Genomic DNA, 19,853 nt, shown 5'->3' with positions numbered 1-19,853 from the left:
ACCTCATAAGAGCGGCTTAAGCTCTTTCTCTTGTCAATTAAAAAAAAATCCAGGGCTTCCCTGGTGGCACTGTGGTTGAGAGTCCACCTGCCGATGCAGGGGACGTAGATCCCACATGCCGCGGAGCGGCTGGGCCCGTGAGCCATGGCCGCTGGGCCTGCGCGTCCGGAGCCTGTGATCTGCAACGGGAGAGGCCGCGACAGTGAGAGGCCTGCGTACCGCAAAAAAAAAAAAAAGAAAAAAGTTATTAGCTAACACTACTATAGTAATCATATTACAATACGGTATATAAAATCTCAAACCAACACACTGGACGCCTGAAACTGACACAATGTTATATGTCAATAATATTTCAAAAAGCGAACATTCGAATTTGAGATGATACACCTTAAACCTGCTTAGGTAGCTAGAAGTTCCTAGAGGAAATAAAGTAGAGAGGAGAGGTGAAGTCCCTTTAGTGGAAGAAAAGACCTGGAGAAATGTGAGTTGTGTTTTCATTATGACCACTGGGAAGCAGGGAGTTGGAGTTCTGGTTTCAAGCTGACCCACAGGCCCTTCCCATGACTGTGAGTCTCCAGCACACTCTTCTCAGCAGAGATAAGATTTGAGGAGAGTTTGCAAGAATGAAGAAAAAAGAAAAACTCTGCGAGATAAAATGAAATATTTATTCTTCAGCATTGGTAACTTTTCCTTTATTATGTGCCTGCCCTCTGACACAGATACCAATATATTCACAAATGAAAAATACACATTCAAATATTGGAGTCAGAGAACCTGGACAAAATGCCCAAATCAGTTGAGCACATCAGAACGCTTCAATTTTCTTTCCTCCAAAAGGAAGCTTTAGGGAGCTTCAGAGGTTTGTCCTGTGTATCAGTTCAGTAAGGGGAAGGTCTTTAACCAAGGGTGACCCCGTGGATGAGTGGGTCACATGAGTGAGTGACAGCCACAGCCTGTGCACTGTGCCTGGACTGGCCCCCAACCTGTTTGCTGATGCCTGAAATTCCTTACCAGGAGATAAACCCTCTCATTCCGCAATTTAGAGATAAACCTTAAAATCTGAGGGTAAGACCGTGAAAATGGGGCTGAAATGGCGCGTGTAGGATACCAGAGAGGCTGACGGGAGGTCGTCAGCATCCTGCTGTCGCCACTGAGAGAGAAAGGGAGCTGGGAGTGTAGACAGCGCAACCTAGAGCGTTCTCACAGCGCCAGGCCCTGAGATACAAAGATACTCTCCTTTAAGGAGAAAACTTCTGTGGCCCAGGGCCAAGAGGCGTACAAGAGGAAAGGTGGTCATGCTAAGGAGAAATAGAACTGCAATCCATTTCCAGAGGAATATCCGTTCCCACTGGGGTACAAGTTTAAGAATGTATGCCCCCATTATTTGGCGGGAGAACGTGTCTATGCCACGTTTGTATCACCACCAAAATCTTTACATTAACGCTGGGGAGCATCTAGAAGAAAAACTGTGTGTTATCCCCCAGAGGATGAAGTAAACAAGCATTACATTCCCCCAAATGCATTACTTCACAAAAACTTGAAGGCCTATTATTTTGGTGGGTTTCTATATAAGTAGCATGAAGACTGTCATACAGTTAAAGCTCTTTAATCGTTCAGCATCTTGAGCGCTTAAGGTTGTTTTCTTTCCTGGTTTTGCAATAGCTTAGGCTTGCTTCTTTGGGTTTTTGTTTTTGTTTTTGTTTTTGTTTTTGTTTTTTTTTTTTTTGCAGTACGCGGGCCTCTCACTGTTGCGGCCTCTCCCGTTGCGGAGCACAGGCTCCGGACGCGCAGGCTCAGCGGCCATGGCTCACGGGCCCAGCCGCTCCGCGGCATGTGGGATCTTCCCGGACCGGGGCACGAACCCGCGTCCCCTGCATCGGCAGGCGGACTCTCAACCACTGCGCCACCAGGGAAGCCCTAGTCTTGCTTCTTTAATAACAGGAGAGAATTCTACTGTATCAGAGATCTTGGGGAACTAGGGTGACACCCTTTACTTAGGTGGGAGCTGTACCCATGGATGGAAAATCAAGGCGAGATATTCCTCCTTCCCAGAAGTCTCAGTTTTTCTTTATTTTAACTGATTTCTGGTCCAAATTTGACATTCCACAAGTCAAATTACACTGTTAGGAACTCCTCTCTTTCTTTCTCTCTTTCCCTCCCTCCCTTCTTTTCTTTCTTTCTTTCTCTCCTTCTTGACAAATAAAGGAACTTGTTAAGTTTAAAAATTATTTATTAGCATTGACCTTATGTCAGGCACTTGTGATACATCAGGAAACAAGACAGACTCAGCCCTTTCTTCTCTAACCTCACACTCAATCAAGGCCTTGTATTTTCCCCCCAACTTTTTACTAATAGTAAACTCAAATCATCAGAAAAGATGGGAAAATGGAACACAAACATCCAAATACCCCTCGTCTGGATTTAACAATGTTATTATTTTGCCACTTTTGCTTATCTCTCGATAGATAGATAGACAGATAATAAAGATAGATACATAGATGATAGATGATATGAGAGAGAGAAGGTAGGTACACATTTTTCCCTAAGCTGTTTGAAAGTAAACTGAAGACACCATGATACATCATCCCAATATACTTCAGAACGCATCTCCTGAAATAAATACATAATGGTTAGATTTTGAGAAGAGAAAAAGTGATTTTTTTTTTTTTTTAGCTAGACTGGGTCATTGAGAGACACTGACTGTATTCTGGGCATAGAATTATAAGGGGAAGAGAGGTTGGAGTTCAGGAAGCCATGGAGCCTGCAGTTTTGACCTGGACTTGAATTTTATAACTGGCCCAAGAAAATGTCACTCATATTCCTAAAGCCCAGGAGTAACATTTAGCTCATTTCTGGGGAAAGCATGTTCAGGCTTGAGAGTGCCTTGTCAAGCCATATTTGGGGAGTAAAATAAATACGTCTAACTAGCTGTAGCTCTGTAGCTTATACTCCCTGCCTGTCCCCACCCACTGCCCTTTAAATTCTGACATTGAATCAAGAATAATTTTGCACAGTTGGCTGAGCATGTGCTGTATTTTTCACCCATTTGAGTATCTAATGTACTGTATTGGGACACTGTCACAATCTAAAAAAACCTTCTTTGCTCCTTTCCCTTTCCTTGCCTTTATATCTTGGTTCGCAAGAGGGATTAGCAATATACTTACGAGCGCTCTATTTGATGTAGGTTTTTGTCAGAGCATTGATTTGATACAAATTATAATTCCTCAGTTCAATACACTGCTTTTCAATGCAGTTTGACTGTAATTATAATATCTACTTGATGAAATATTGCTAATATTTCTGTTTAGTACAGAAATATTTCGGGCTGTACAGTATTATGATTTCAAAATTGGTTCTAGATTTAGTCCAACATTTTTTAGAATGCATGTTTCTGTATAAAAAGTGGTTCAGGAGAAATAATATTTTGAGATAAAAAATATCTTCTACCATTGTAAAGCAATTATACTCCAATAAAGATGTTAAATAAATAAATAAATAAAAATGACAAAACTCCACCAAAATATTTAGCTCTGGGCTTCCCTGGTGGCGCAGTGGTTGAGAGTCCGCCTGCCGATGCAGGGAACATGGGTTCGTGCCCCGGTCCGGGAAGATCCCACATGCCGCGGAGCGGCTGGGCCCGTGAGCCGTGGCCGCTGAGCCTGCGCGTCCGGAGCCTGTGCTCCGCAACGGGAGAGGCCACAGCAGTGAGAGGCCCGCGTACCGCAAAAAAATAATAAATAAATAAATAAATAAAATTTAGCTCTTCCCCTTAAAAAAAAAAAACAATCTTCTGGTTACTCTAACACAGATTTTAGTCACATTTATATTCCTTAATGTTCAGTGTATATATCTACCACATTGGAAACTCAAGGAACAAATAAAGTTGTTATATTTACTGCCACAACAAGCAATATGAAACATTAAAAATAATATGTACCCATAAAAAAGAGCAAAGATGGTATGGCAATATAAAATTAAGAAGGACATTCTAACTGGGCTGTATGGGAAGAGCCTGACTGATTTCTTTCAAGCAATGCATTTTCATCAAAACTCATACATATTCAGCAAAACAAATAGCATGTCAATGAAGTCAATGAACTGCCATGAAACTAAAACATCTATTTCCTCACATCTGTTTATGGGAATTATGTAGAATACTTAATACAATGGGTTTTCACTGCAATCCTATTTTTGTTTTCCATCCAGTGAATTTTCATTTAACCCAATATGTTTACCTGAGACCCGCGTGTATGTGTTTATTGGAACCGAAATGCAGTTACAGATTGAGGCAACATGTCGCAAGCCAAACCAATGCATTTTGATGCAACTCAGCCAATTTTCCACGACATGAATTCTGATTCCCTAGGGATATAAAGTCTCCTATAATTGTAAATGCACATGATTGTGAGGGAAGGCAGGAGAAACTGATGTCCTGGACTGTCAGGAAATACAAGAACTGTGGCTTTCTTAAAACCTTGTTATCGAAAGTACGCTCTGGGGACCAACAGGACTGACCTCCTGGGAAGCTTGTGATAAAGGCAGAATCTCAGGCCCCACTGCAACCTATTGATTCAGAATCTGGATCCTAACGAGATCCGCAGGTATTTTGTTTGAATGGTAAAATTTGAGAAGCGCTGTTTTAAAACAAACTCTTAAATGTCTGTAGTTATCTCTGGGGTGATACTCAAAGTTTTCTGAGGCAAACACTTCTTCCAGTGGATGGACAGCTTTATGAAACACAGGTTGAAACCAGCTTACTTTATATGCACCCCTTTTTCTTTTCTTTTTCTTGTTATCTCACACATGATATATGATACATTTTCTTTGTCAAAAATCAGGCAATCCATAAATCTACAGAGCACTTTCTTCTTTGACCAGAGTTCACGTCCATCACTACTTTCACTTCTACTTTTAGTTTCTCTTCTATGAATTGACGTACCTCTATGCGTTTAAATACGTTTTATAAACACAAATGGGATATGTATGTTATACATTACACATATCTTTTCCTTTATCTACATGTTTCTAATATCTGTCCCTGTCCATGTATTTTGGACAACCTCAATACTATGGAGAGTATAGATACACGATCATAGTATAGATACATGATCATTTGTACAGCCAGTTCTTTATTTATGGCCGTTTAAGTTGTCTCCATTTTTGTTTCTATTACACACAGTGCCACGTGAACATCTATTTTTGTGGTGATGTTGGAGAATTTCTTTAGATTAGATTCCTAGAAACTGAATTTTAGGGCCAAGAAAAACAAATAGAAAAAGCCTAAAATCCTATGGTATAGTATAGTAGTAATCACATGTATGCAAATTAAACAATAGAACCCTTTACCCTTTCCAGGCTGGCAAAAATTTAAAAGACTGATACGTTTTTGGTAAGAGTACAAGTTGGTGAAGACTTTGAGGAAGGAAGTTTAGCAACATCCAGTCAAGAGTTTCGATGTTGGTAAAGTCATGGGCGGTCTGCATCCAGGGCTGGTGGGCTGGGCTTCAGATGGGAGGACTTGTAGCCTCAGGAGGCCCAAGCGTTCTGTCTTATTTCTCTTGAACAAACCTCTTTCATGCTGTGCATGGGTCCCCTCCCTTCCTGCAGGCCCGCCCCAGGAGGGATCAGAAGAATTCACTTTGGTGCAGCTGACCTTGTGGAAGCCACACTTCCTCATCCAGTGTCCCCTTAACACCAGGGCTGACCTCTCCCATTTCTCTTGCCCGTTGGAGTAGCTTTGTTCTGGTCATTCTGTTGCCCTTCCCAGAACTTAGGTCTTAATTGGGGCTTTCCCGGGCCCTCTTGCCAGAGATCCTGAAGTTGACTCTTAAGAAACAGAGGTTGAGTGTCTGGCCCCTCCCCTCCCAAAAGGCCCTGGTCTCCTTTTGTGCATGGCCCATCTCCCCTCCAGGACCTGGTCCCATATGCCAAGCACTGAGACAGTTTTTGTTCATCTGTTCTCGAGGACAGTATGCGCTTAGACTGCCTATATTTGTGTAAGCAACAGAGAAGTTCATTCAAGCAACCTTTCACCAGGCAAAAGAGATCAGTTAAAAAAAAAAAAAAAACTACACCTTACTGTGCCGAAATTCATGGGAAATGCCAGGAGGACACCCTCACACCGTGGGCGAATCCGGGGCGTTGGTGTCCTCAGTGGCAAGGCCAGCCACGTTTCAAGGCATATTTTCTCTCAAAACCAAGGTTAAGCACGAGTCAGGAGGTGCAATGCCTCCCACACTCCTTGCATCGCATCTCTGGGAACGTATACACTTTGCTGTCATGTTCCTCCTCCTACCTTTTTACAACGAGGCATTTGCTCTGAGGGGCAGAGTGGGTGTGGAAGGGGCTCTCCTGAATTGGGAGCAGCCCTGGATCAGTTTCCCTGCTGCGGGTGGTTTTGGTGCCCTTTCGGGCCCTTACAAGGAGTGGCAGCTCTGGCTGGGTCCTTGGGGGATGGAGAGTCAACAGTGGACATGGTCTCCTTCCAGGAAGATGACTGAGTGAAGCCAGGCATGAGAGCAGTTTCAGAAAGTTGCTTCACCTGTAATTTTCACCATTTGGCGAGGCTTGTCCATGTCATTCACGGCACGTTATTATGAAATAGACTCATGTGCCTCAGAAATGCCCTCATAACCTGCTCGGCTAACGCTGTCAGTGATCTCTGGGCTCATTTGCAACTGGGGATTCTAAACAGAGTCCAAAATTCTAGGCCAAGGTAAGCATTTGGAGGAGAAAAGCTGCCAATTCTAGCATAAGAGGTTAAGATAAAATGTCTCTGCTGGGGGTGCTGAAAGGACAGAGATAGTAGGTCACGGGCAGGGGTTAGGCGTGAAGAGTGGAGATCAAGACCTAGCTCATCAGCCTCTTTCCTTCAGGAGTTTGGTCTAGGTGACATCAGATGAAAACGAATCCTAAAAGCGAAAGAAAAGCCACGATCCAGTGGGTTGTTTGCCGCTCGCTGTTCATTTTCTGCCTTTCCCTTGGTGGTGACTTGTATTCTGTCTTTGCTGCTTGCTGCCTTTTCTCTAACCTTTGCAGAGTCAGGAATTTAAAAGTAAAAATGTCAGGAATTCCCTGGTGGTCCAGTGGTTAAGACTCTGCACTCTCACTGCCGAGGGCCCAGGTTCAATCCCTGGTTGGGAAACTAAAATCCCACAAGCCACGCGGTGTGGCCAAAAAAAAAAAAATGTCTATGAATTTCATATACAACTGCCCTTGTGTTAGAAGGACTTCTAAGAACATTGATTTTTGGCACTGTCAAGTCTGAATTGCTGTATATTTTAATTTATTTTTTTAAAGTTCTTCTCCCCATTTTCCTTAAGTTATAGGCAGCGAACTAGGTACTATCAAGATGACTATGACAGTTCTTAACTCTTTTTGTGGAATGAACTAACTTTAGAACACTGGTTGGGTCTTGGGTGCCACTGGGGGATACGATTCCCAAGGAGCCCGTGTTTTTCCCACTCTCCTGAAGAGAGTTTGGAAGCCTTATGTTATTATTTATCTTGGGAAAGGACCAGATGTCTGGGCCAGAGTAAGCTCCAGGAAACCTGATTTCACCTCCTTCCAACTCCTTCCTTTGGCCCCTGTGGCACAGTGGTTGCGAGTCCGCCTGCCGATGCAGGGGATGTGGGTTTGCGCCCCGGTCCGGGAAGATCCCACATGCCGCGGAGCGGCTGGGCCCGTGAGCCATGGCCACTGAGCCTGCGCGTCTGGAGCCTGTGCTCTGCACCGGGAGAGGCCACAACAGTGAGAGGCCCGCGTACCGCAAAAAAAAAAAAAAAAAAAGATGAACTTAATTAAACTTTCTGAGCCTCAGTCCTTATTAATGAACAGAAATAATTTTATCCTTACTTTAAGCATTGTGAAGAGAAAGCCATGAAATAAAGTATTCAAAGGCAGTAGCTATTATTAATATTATCATGTGTTATAACAAGCAGGCTATGAGGTGTTTCGCAAATGTAACCTAAGCCTAAACTAGAACCAGTTAATTCTCTTTGCCTCGTGTTTGTTCTCTGTAGCGTTTACTACTAGCTAACATGTTCCATATTCATCGTTTGTTAGTTTATCATGTGTCTCCCTCACTGGAATGCAGGCTCCTTGAAGGTAGCAGTATTGCACATGGTAGGCCCTTAATATATATTTGTTCAATTAAATAATGGATACTAAAAGCTCTCAGGTATTGAGTGCCTACTATGGGCCAAGTCTTTCACCAGGTGTTTTACATATACATTTATATTGTGTCTTTTAATATTTATATTAACCCTAAATGATGGTTATTATTATCGCCATCTTGCAAAAGCAAGAACTGAGAGTGAAATCAAGAAATTTGCCCCAAATCCCACTGCTAGCAAGTAACAGATCAACATTCAATCCCAAGTCTCAATTTACATTTAATCCTAAATCTCAAATGATTCACTTGCTGTATTAGTTGCCTAGGGCTGCTGTAACAAATGACCACAAGCTTGGTGGCTTAACACAACAATTTATTCTCTTGAAGTTCTGGAGACCAGAAGTCTGAAATCAGTATCACTGGGCCGAAATCAAGGTGTCAGCATGGTCCCTTGAGGCTCTGGGGGAGAATCTATCCCTCCATCCTCCACTGTCTGGTGGCTGCCCTCATTCTTTGGCCTATTGCTCCATCACTCCAATCTCTGTCTGAGGTCAGTTTGCCTCTTCCTCTTCTGTCTTGTAAAATTTCCATCTTGTAAAGACATTGTAATTGTATTTTAGGGTCTATCTGTTTAATACAGGATAATCTCTCCATCTCAAAATCCTTAGTTACATCTGCAAAGTCCTTTTTTGCTATATGAGTACACATTCACAGGTTCCAGTGGTTGGGACATAGATATCTTTTGAGGGGCTATTAGGAAGCCAACCATTTGCATACGGTTAAGAAAAGAATTCGTGGACTTCCCTGGTGGTCCAGTGGTTGAGACTCCGCACTTCCAGTGCAGGGGACGTGGGTTTGATCCCTGATCAGGGAACTAGGGATCCCACATGCTGTGTGGTGCAGACAAAATAGTGTAAAAAAAAAAATTTTTTTTTAATTAAGAAAAGAATTTGTGCTGAGGTCCCCAGGTCCAAGACAATGACCGCTACCCAGGACAGTAATGCCAATTACAGCACTCAGGCAATGTCTGGGTTTTGGGGTAACACCTGTAGCAAAGAGCCCAAGGGGTGAGGAGAGTATTTACAAGATGCAATCATTTTTTCCCCCCTGAGTCTGGGGAATGTCAGCTGGGCCCAGGACAGGACAAACTGGATGGGTCAGATGCCAGGAAGGTAAAAAGATAAATGTTCATTTGCCAGAGAGTCAGTGATTTATGTCTGTAGATTCCCTGAAAAGAGAAGGAAGAGAGGGAACAGAAGGGAAGGATATTTCATTAATATTAAAAGAGCCTGAGTATTTACCTTAAACAAGTGGTCAAACTTAGTATCACCAATAGCAGGAAAACTTAATATTATGTGCTATCGGATGTGATACAATAAAGAGATACTTGACATTATCTATGCAGTACTCTTAACAAAGAAAATAAAGTTAAATCATGTAGAAACCATCAGACAAATCCAGAATGTGGGATATTTTACAAAACAACTGTCCTGGACTTTTCAAAATATTTCCATACAAGAAAAAAATCTGAGGGAATTGTTGTAGGTTGAAAGACACTAAAGAGACATAACAGCCCAATGTAACCCTCGATCCTTAATTAGATACTGCATTTAAAAAAAATAACTAGTAAAGGCATTTTTTGAATTATTAGGGAAATATGAATACAGACCATTTTATCATGATAGTAAATTAACATTAATTCTTTTAGATGTGATAATGTTCTTTTACAGCAGAAAATCTTCTTAATCTTGGAAGATGCATGTTGAAGTATTCAGGGATGAACTACCCTGGCATTTGCAAGTGATATTTGATCAATTTAAGTCAAGGGTATGTGGGTGTTGATTGTACTCTTTCTCCAACTTTTCTGTAGGCTTTGAAAAATTTTCCAAATCACAAGGAAAAAAAAAATTGATGGTTACCTGGAGAATTGGTGATGCCCATTGCCAACAGTCACAGAAGATTAAAAAAACAAAACAAAACAAAAAAACCTTGCAATTGTTGCACTCTGTCTGTCTTTGGATTCCTCTGTTTTCAGTAACAACCAGGAAACTGAAACAGTGAAGGAGACCCCTGAGGAGCTCAGATGCTCCGCCATGGTTACTGTACCATTCTTCAAAGCTGCAGCCGTGATGTTGACTCATATAGATAGGTTATTTGTAGCTTTCTATTATTGGTGATTCTGTCCTCCTCTATGGAAATGGATAATAAAGCACTAATTGTTGATTTAGCTTTTTTGAGCATTTGATTTTGAGCAATTATTCATTCTGAGTACTTATTCATTCAATAAATTTTCACTGAGCTCCTTCAAATGGCCTGCTGTAGAAACGGGGAATTCAGCGGACAAGATACAGTACCTGCCATCATGGAGATAACATTCTAAATAGGAACATTAAAAAAAACTTTAACAATCTAGAAAGAGTGATTCTACTTACTTGCCGCTCTTTTGTTTACTCTCATCACATCTCCCAGGGGACAAGCTGACCGTGTTCATAGCACCACAGAGGGCTGACCTCAAGGTGACCCCACGGTCCCCACTGTTCCTTCCCTCCTGGTGCCCACACCCTAGTTTAGTCCCCTCTCACTAACGGAGTGCTCAATAAATGCCCCCTTCGTTTTGGAACTTAAAAGTCATAAGAATGGATGAGATGGCCGATGGAGTAAATGTAGATAGAAGAGAGAACTCCAAAATGTGATCCCTTGGGTACTCCAGCATCTAGAGATCAGGGATACGAGGAGGCAAAGGAGACTGAGAAGGAGCCTCCAGAAAGGTAGGCAAAAAGCCAGGTAAATAGGATGTTCTGGAAACCAAGCAAGGTACGATTTTGAAGGGGGGGTAGAGGAGAGAGAGAGAGATCAACCGTTTCAAATGCTACCTAGAGTTGCTAGAAATAACAATTGACATGAACAATGTGGAGGTCATTGGTGACCTTGATAAGAAACTTGTCAGTAGTGCTGTGGGCGAGAATTTCTTTGCAATGGGTTCAGACGGAGAATGGGCAGAGACAAGTAGGAAGCGTACCTCTACATATCACTTTCAAAGGCTTCTTCTGTAAAAGAAGGGAGACAGCTGAGGTAGTATGTAGGGGGTGAGGGGTAAGTGGAGTTAACAGGGGATTGCTTTTAAGATGATAGAAATAATAGCATGCTTCTTAGTATAATACAGTAAAGATAAACATAATGCAGTGATGAGGCGCTAGGTGCTCAGACTTCAGTAGTTGCAGCACGCAGGCTCAGTAGTTGTGGTGCATGGGCTTAGTTACTCCACGGCATGTGGGATCTTCCCAGACCAGGGCTCGAACCCGTGTCCCCTGCACTGGCAGGCGGATTCTTAACCACCTCCTGCACCACCAGGAGGTTGTAGAGTGGAGAATTGCTGGTGTCATATCCTGGGGCAGGAGAGGGCTGGATGGGATCCTTGGCCTTAGGAATATGGTCAATTCAACCACATCAACAGGAGAGAAGGCAGAGCATATGGGAACTGATGCAGGTGTGTTGGAGTGATGGTGGGCGCTTGTAGCAGTTCTGTTCTAATTGCTTTACTTTTGTCAGAGAATCAGGAAGAGGTTACCAGCTGATAGTGACAGCTGATATGAGGAGGAATTGATAGAGGCTTGAGGTGAGAGAAGAAGCTATGAGATCGTCATTGGGAGAGAGTGGGAATACGCAGGGGGTAATGCAGGAAGTAAAAAGATGATGGGATCGGTAAGATAAAGTCCCGTTGGGGTCCAAGGATTGTTGGAGTTGGAGATGAGAAAGGCAGAAGGCTGGGGAGACAGCGGTGGCAGGACAGTGAGTTGTGAACACTGAGGTGATGTCAGGGTTGTCATTATTGGCCACGACAAAGTCAAGGGTATGGTCATGGGAGTGAACAGCTCATGTGGGGTGGACCGTAAGCTCATTGGAGGAGAGGCCATGGAACTGAGAGGCCAGGGTGTTGGAAGGATCACCTAAGTGGACGTCGAAACCACCGAGAATCAGGACAGCAGTGGTGTTGCATAGAGTGGCCGCGTGCCTCTACAAGGAATGAGGGTGTGACCCCAAGGTCAGTAGGTGACTGTCAACAGAGAGGAATCATGGATGGAATAGCCTGATAGTGGCATGAGATTTATAGCTGGATGTATGTATGAGAAGAGAAGGAAAATGGCTTGGAAGTTTCCTCCACCCCTAAGCTCAGTGGCACAAAAGTTATAGGAGAGAAAACAGCCATGTGAGAAGCTCAGGGAAAGTGGGATCCTCTTGGAGGGAGCCAGGTCTCAGTTAGAGAAAGAAGGTGAAGGGGTTGGTCCCAGTTGAGCCTGAATGAAGGCAGCTCCCAGAATCCCAGCCAAATGACAGCCCGTGGGGCATTGTTCCTACACATTTCAGCTGATTTAGTGAACACCATCATTTAACTAACATTGAGGGTAATTTTTTTTTTTTGCAAGCTCCTTTTTTGTGTTGGTAATAGATATAGAAAAGGCAACTTGCTTTTATCAGAGAATTAATGTGAAAGCAGGTGGTAACTGGAAAGCTCTGTAAAGTGAGATTTTATTATTATTTGACAAAGACCCAGCCCTCTACCCCAGGCAAAACTGCCCCACTTGATGGCTTTCGATGGTGATTCCAGAATTTCTTATCCCTGCACGAGGTCTCTATTATCAGCAAGTCTTTCTCTGTTTAATTCTCTTCATAGCACTTATCACCACCTAGCACATGTGTTATTTGTTTACTACCTTTTTTATTTCATGGTGAGAACAGGACTTGGTTTCTGTTCATACCTTTATCTCAGTAGAGCCTAGATAAGCATATAGCTCAATATATATTGAATGAATGAATGAGAAAAATGCAATGGCCTCTGCCCTATAACAGGTCACAGGTCACCAGATGGGGTTTCAAGTAGGGGAAAGAGCACAGGTTTTGGAGCAAAAATCCTGAAGCATAAAGCCTAGTTCCACAGTCTCTTAGCCTCAGTTTCCTCAACTATGAAATAGAAATGATAAGAAAACCTCTCACAATTGTTTTGGAGATTAATGAATCATCACATGTATGCTAAACATATTGAGCTTCCCTGGTGGCGCAGTGGTTGAGAATCTGCCTCCCAATGCAGGGGACACGGGTTCGAGCCCTGGTCTGGGAGGATCCCACATGCCGCGGAGCGACTGGGCCCGTGAGCCACAACTACTGAGCCTGCGCGTCTGGAGCCTGTACTCTGCAACAAGAGAGGCTGCGATAGTGAGAGGCCCGCGCACCGCGATGAAGAGTGGCCCCCGCTCGCCGCAACTGGAGAAAGCCCACGCACAGAAACGAAGACCCAACACAGCCAAAAAAAAACAACCAAAACATATTATAGGTTGTGTTCCCAGCTCATAACGACCCTGTAACTGAGTTCAGTTGCTTGGACCAGGGGTAGACACTGGATCCGAATAAGGCCAGTCAGAAGCTCTCTCCTGGAAACTAGATGTCGGGATTATGAGATTCCAGTTCTATCTGGAGCCGTGCTATCTCTTGAATGGAGGGGGTGTAAACTCAAGAATTCTGGAGCGACTATATTTTTACCAGCTGAGGAAAGAGAGAGTCCATTCAAAGAAAGAAGAGAATGAATAGTCACACAGAGCTTCCACATGTGGACTCCTGACTACTGTTTAGTCCCTTGCTCCAGTGCTCTTCACGGCTGAGTTTTGGCTTTGAGCTTCCATAAGGCGTATTTGCAGCCTTATCACAAAATTCCTTTATTGCTCAAGCTGGTTCAAGAGGGTTTATTTCTTGCAAACAAAGACCTGTAACAAGAAACTGTAGTCACTCTGGCGCTTAGGACTTGATTAAGAAATAGCAGCTGCCGTTTTTAACTCTTGAAATGGTTTAATTTTTTAGTTAATTGACCAGAATTGAAAACCAGATGTCAGGTGGGTGAAGAAAAAGGTCGGAAGAGGTACCATCTAGAGAGCAAACCTGGGCAGAGCTTCGAACTGGGGGGCCAGAGCTGCCTGAGGGCCCTGCTGGCTTTGGAGGGGTGTGTGCGGACCTGAGTTTGAAAGGTGGACAGAGATTTACCTGCTCCACGGCTCCACCTGGCGGGAACCAGCCTTGCAGGATCGAGGTACAAAACCAAGGAAAAAAGAGGTGGTACAAGAGGGAAGAGATATGGGAACATATGTATATGTATAACTGATTCACTCTGTTATAAAGCAGAAACTAACACACCATTGTAAAGCAATTATACTCCAATAAAGATGTAAAAAAAAAAGCTGTAGCCAATACTTAAGTTACTAGTATTTAAAGGGAAAAATATTTGGGGACTAACTCTGATATTCTTTTTCAAAATAAGTGGGAGGTTTTGTTTTTGTTTCTTTGGTCAACAGTCTTTAAAACAAGAAAAGTCCTGCCAACTCAAAAGTAGCTTTTAACATAGTGGTAGGGACTTCCCTGGTGGCACAGTGGTTAAGAATCTGCCTGCCAATGCAGGGGACACGGGTTCAAGTCCTGGTCGGGGAAGATCCCACATGCCGCCGAGCAACCAAACCTGTGCGCCACAACTAGTGAGCCTGCGCTCTAGATCCCGTGCGCCACAGTTACTGAAGCCCGTGCACCTAGAGCCTGTGCTCCGCAACAAGAGAAGCCACCGCAATGAGAAGCCTGCGCACCGCAAAGAAGAGCAGCCCCCACTCGCTGCAACTAGAGAAAGCCCACGCGCAACAACGAAGACACGACGCAGCCAAAAATAATAAATAACATAGTGGTAAATTATACTACATTGTAACTATTACTCACCTTCTGAAAGCATTGATTTAATTTTTTCTACCCATTCTTACAGCAAGTTTTTCTGCATCAACTTTCTTTGGGACACTTTCTGAGCCTCTTCTTCTTCTCCGGTCATGGATGCAAAATATTTGTGTAGGTTCATCAGCATTGCTCACGTGTCCAGTGATCTTTTTGCCCACGTTCTGCAACCCAACTCAACACACAAACAAAGACGAACACAAACACCCCTTTGCCCATCCTTTACCTGTTGCTTCCCGGCCCCAAGCCCACGTTCCCTTTGCTCTGCCATGTGGAACTGGGAACTTCACAAGCTCTGGTTCCCCTTTGCCAGCTGGTTTTGGCTTCTATTCTGCCTGTCAGAGGCAATGGGGGGAGATGCGCAGGCAGGGGAGGAGGGGAGAAAGGTTTCTGTTGTGTTTGGGTGTCATCCCAGCAACGCAGTGGCAGCAGTTTCTAGCCTCCCTTCTCCTTCGACACTCCCCCCAGAGCCAGCCTCGCTGCTCCCTCTACAACATACCCCCCTGCACCCAGGCAGTGCCCCTTCTCAGAACTGAGTCCCTGCTTTGTGGGGCCCTGTATTAGTTTCTTGGGGGCCTGCTGTAACAAATTACCACAAATTGGGTGGCTTAATATAACAGAAATTTATTCTCTAATATTTTGGAAGCTAGAAGTTTAAAATCAAGGTGTCGGCAGGGCCATAATCCCTCTGAAAGGTCTAGGGGAGACTCCTTCCTTGCGTCTTCCTAGTTCTGGTGTTGCCTGCAACCCTTGGCATTCCTTGGCTTGTAGCTGCATCATGCCAACTTCTGCTTCTGTCTTCACATGGCCTTCTTTTTTTCTGTGGTACGCGGGCCTCTCACTGTTGTGGCCTCTCCCGTTGCAGAGCACAGGCTCCGGACGCGCAGGCTCAGCGGCCACGGCTCACGTGCCCAGCCGCTCCGCGGCATGTGGGATCTTCCCAGACCGGGGCAAGAACCCGTATCCTCTGCATCGGCAGGCAGACTCTCAACCACTGTGCCACGAGGGAAGCCCATGGCCTTCTTATATGGACACCAGTCATGGGATTTAGGGCCCACTCAAATTCAGTTTCAAACCTGATTACGTTTGCAAATATCCTATTTCCAAATAAGGTGATGATCACAGATTCCAGGTGAATGTGAATTTGGGGAGGGACACTACTTAATCTACACAGGCTCTTCCACCAAACTTCTAGGTTCTGATGACACCAAACTCTTCTATTTGTTCCCCCAGCCATTGCGGGGGGGGAAGTTATATCAGTTTGGTTTATTTTTTTGGTTTGGGTTTTTTGTTTGTTTTGGGGATTTGGGGTTTGGGGTTTTTTGTTTGTTGTTGTTTTGCTGTTTCAGCCCTTCAATACCTGTGGTACCAATTCCCTTTTTTGAATTCTCTCTGTTGAAATACACTATATTGCTTCTTTTCCCCTGACTGTTACTTGTTACCAGGAGTAGTTCCAAGAAACAGAATATCAAAGATGAGTTTCCAGGATTAGCTTGGTAATATCCTTTACCTTGAACACAGTGCTAGGCGCCTTGGAAATTGGATCGTAAGGCACACGATGTCAGGCTTTTAAAGAGACCCAGTGGCTAATCACTCCACATATGATAGGCTCTCTGTTTACAGTATTCCCAGATGTGGGGCAAGCCTCTCCTTCAAGGAGATCTTCATGTCTACCTCCAACTGTGATGTTCAGATTCACTTCTTCATCTACACTAGGGGAGCAGCTCCTCCAACCTTCCAGTGAGCCTCTCTTCCTGGGGGAGACTTAAAAGAAGAAAGTTTAGAAGCATGAATAACACCCCCTGCTGCTGCTCAGGGCCAAAACCGATACTCCTCACTTCCCTCCTCCACTGTCTCTTCAAGATGCCCTCCTACCTCTACAGGCTTACCTAGTGATGTGACCTTGATATCATCTCTGTGGAGTCTGAACTCCAGTCACCATGCGCTTCTCAAAAAGGTGGCTGCACTTGTCCATTTATCATCGCGATTGGGCTAGAGCGTACCAGGAGTTGTTACAGCTCAACAAGAACTAACCAATTTAAATATGGACAAAGAACCCGAACAGACATTTCTCCAAAGAATTTATACAAATGGCCAATGAGCACATGCAAAAATATTAAACATCACTAATCATTATGAAAATGCAAATCAAACCACAATGAGGTACACTTCACATACATTCAGATGACTACTATTAAAAAAAAAAGGAAAATAACAAATTTTGATGAGAAAGTGCAGAAATTGGACCCGTTGTGCATTGCTGGTAGGAATGTAAAATGATGCAGCCACTATGGAAAACAGCATGGTAGCTCTGCAAAAAATTAAAAGTAGAATTACCATATGATCCAGCAATTCTAATTCCACTTCTGGGTATTTAGCCCAAAGAACTAAAAACAAGGTATCAAAGGGATATTTGTACTTCCACGTTCCTACCAGCATTATTCACAGTAGCCAAAAGGTGGAAGCAACCCAAAGGATACACAAAATGCACTATGTATATACAATGGAATATTATTCAGCCTTAAAAAGAAAAGAAATTCTGACACATGCTACAACATGGATGAATTTTGAGAAAGTTAAGTGAAATAAGCCTGAAAGACAAATACTGTAGGATTCCACTTACATGAGGCACTTAGAGTATTAAGTTCACAGAGACAAAAAGTAGAATGGTGGTTGCCTGGGGCTGGGGGAAGGAAGGAATCAAAGCTGTTTTTTAATGGGTACAGAGTTTCAGCTTTACAAGATGAAAAAGGTCTAGAGATCTGTTGTACAACATTATAAATGTACTGAATACCACTGAATGGTATACTTCCACATGGTGAACACGATCAATTTTATGTTATGTGCATTTTACCACAATTTTTTTTTAAAATATGGGAGAAATGTAACTGCAAAGACAATCCATGGAATGGTTATAATTAAGCCCCTTTTGAACCAGAAAAAGATAAAAGGCTGGAAGCAATTACCAGGAAATTGAAATCTGAGTGTGAAAGCCAGAGAGCCTTACAGAGAAACTCTCATCAGCATTGGAGGCCAGAGAAAGCTAAGGACCCGGCCCAGGAATTAATCATCTGAGCCCAGAGAAGGCTAAACTCCCAACCAAGCGGATGAGCTGTGCCAAGGTCAGGGCCTTGGCTGGGAAGGAACGGGACCCCGACACACGGGATGGCATATCTGTATCGATGCCCCCATCTTGAACTTCTAGGGTCCTCTGAACCCTCCAAGGCCACAGAAGTGGACTGTTCCTGCATATTGTGAGCTCCCACCGACCTCCCTGCTGGAAGACAATGCAGAGGCCTCTTGCCTTCGGGGCGGCTGTGTCCTCCACCGCCACCGTGTTCCCCACCTCCCCCACTGGCCACCAGCTATGTAACTAGATTTCAGTAGCATCATATCGCAGCCAAGGCCGTACTGGGACTTAGAAGCAAAGAAGAGGCTTAAACTTCCCCAAAGCTGAACAACCCAGCCAGCAGTTACCAGCAAGTGCCAGGGAGGTAGGCATAGAAGTGGATTCCGAGGGTGCTTGATCAAGGGGGCCTGAAATAAATGTGGATAAGGGAGAGCTTACTGACTTGAGAACCCTGCTCTGAGATGCGGGATTTAAGCCCCTGGGAAGGACCCCAGAAGATGGTATAACTTACGACTAGGATGGTGTAGTGGGTTAAATGGTGAACCCACCAAAACATATGTCCACACCTAATCCTCAGAACCTGTGAATATGACCTTATTTGAAAAAGAAGTGTTTTTGCAGAAGTAATTAAATTATAGACCTCATAGATCATCCTGGATGACCCAGGTGGTCCATAAATCCGGTGACAAGCGTCCTTATAATTCATACGTAGAGAATAACGGAAGGCCACATGAAGACCGAGGAAGACATTGAAGTGATGCGACCACAAGCAGAGGGTCTCCCGGAGCCACGAGAAGCTAGAAGAGGCAAGGAACGGATTCTCCCCCAGAGCGCGTGGAGGGACGGTGGCCCCGCGGACACCTTGACTTCAGAACTCTGTCTCCAGCACTGTGAGAAAACGATTTCTATTGTTTTAAAGCTGCCTGGTTTGCGACAGTTTGTTCCAGCAGGCTAAGAGCCTTCAACGGGTAGGGAAAACCAAGTGGAATTTTCTGAAACTGCCCCCGCATCCACCTAGCCAAGACAGCAAGTAATATATATATTACTGTGTATATTTTACCCTGGGGGAGGCAGGGAATATGAAGACAGTGAGGAGAGGGGATTAAAGGATGCATAAAAGGAGATGGGGAAGGATGACTGAAGTCAGTGTTACCCTAAAGCATCCGAAAGGTGGCACGTTCGGGCTCCCATTATATCTTCATTCAATTAACCGGTCTGGCTCCTGAAGAATCCAGGTGTGTCCTGGAGGAGAGCAGTAGACGACAGCAACTCAAGCAAGTAGCAGCCCAAATTGGGCCAGACGTACAATACTTGCTAGAGCAGATTCACATAGCGTCAGGCACATGGGATGCAGACATTGGTTAGGCAAATGAGTCCTTTCCCAGTGACCCAGAACATCAATCGTCTTTCCTAAGGTTCACAGAGTATCTGACTTACTGTTGTGCGATCCAGAGTAACAGTGCCCTGGATCAGGGGATCTACTCTATAAGGAATCAAGTGAGTACATAACCACAGGATCTGCTGGTCTATTTGCCGTATCACCTGAAATCTGTTGACCTGATGGAAGGTTGGAACGGACTCCTGGGGTACTCTAGGACTCTAGCTTGGGGTGGCATCCTTGGGGCTTCAACACGTGAAATAGTCTTTGGCCTTTATACGGTTCCAAAGTGTTTCAGTTATATTAAAGCAGAAACAAGAGGCTAGGGCCTCCCTCTAATATTTCCAGTTTATCATCTTTCGATGGTGATCTGAAAAGACCAGCAGAAGAATAAAAGTAGAGAACAATTTCCTTAAATTTAAAACCAATCAGTGTAATCCACAGGTTCACCTGCAGATGGTGCCATATCACTGCTT

General features: G+C 44.0%; 1 non-coding gene across 1 annotated transcript; it reads left to right on the top strand.

The window, feature by feature from the left end:
* The first annotated feature begins 7,071 nt into the window (after positions 1-7,071).
* Positions 7,072-7,144, top strand: TRNAE-CUC (transfer RNA glutamic acid (anticodon CUC)). The gene has a single exon. It is a non-coding gene; the product is annotated as a tRNA-Glu (tRNA).
* Positions 7,145-19,853: the final 12,709 nt, after the last annotated feature.

This window comes from Phocoena phocoena, chromosome 10, assembly GCF_963924675.1.
Source record: "Phocoena phocoena chromosome 10, mPhoPho1.1, whole genome shotgun sequence".
Classification (NCBI taxonomy): Eukaryota; Metazoa; Chordata; class Mammalia; order Artiodactyla; family Phocoenidae; genus Phocoena; species Phocoena phocoena.
Note: the sequence above shows the minus strand (reverse complement) of the source record. Positions and strands in the feature narration are given on the sequence as shown.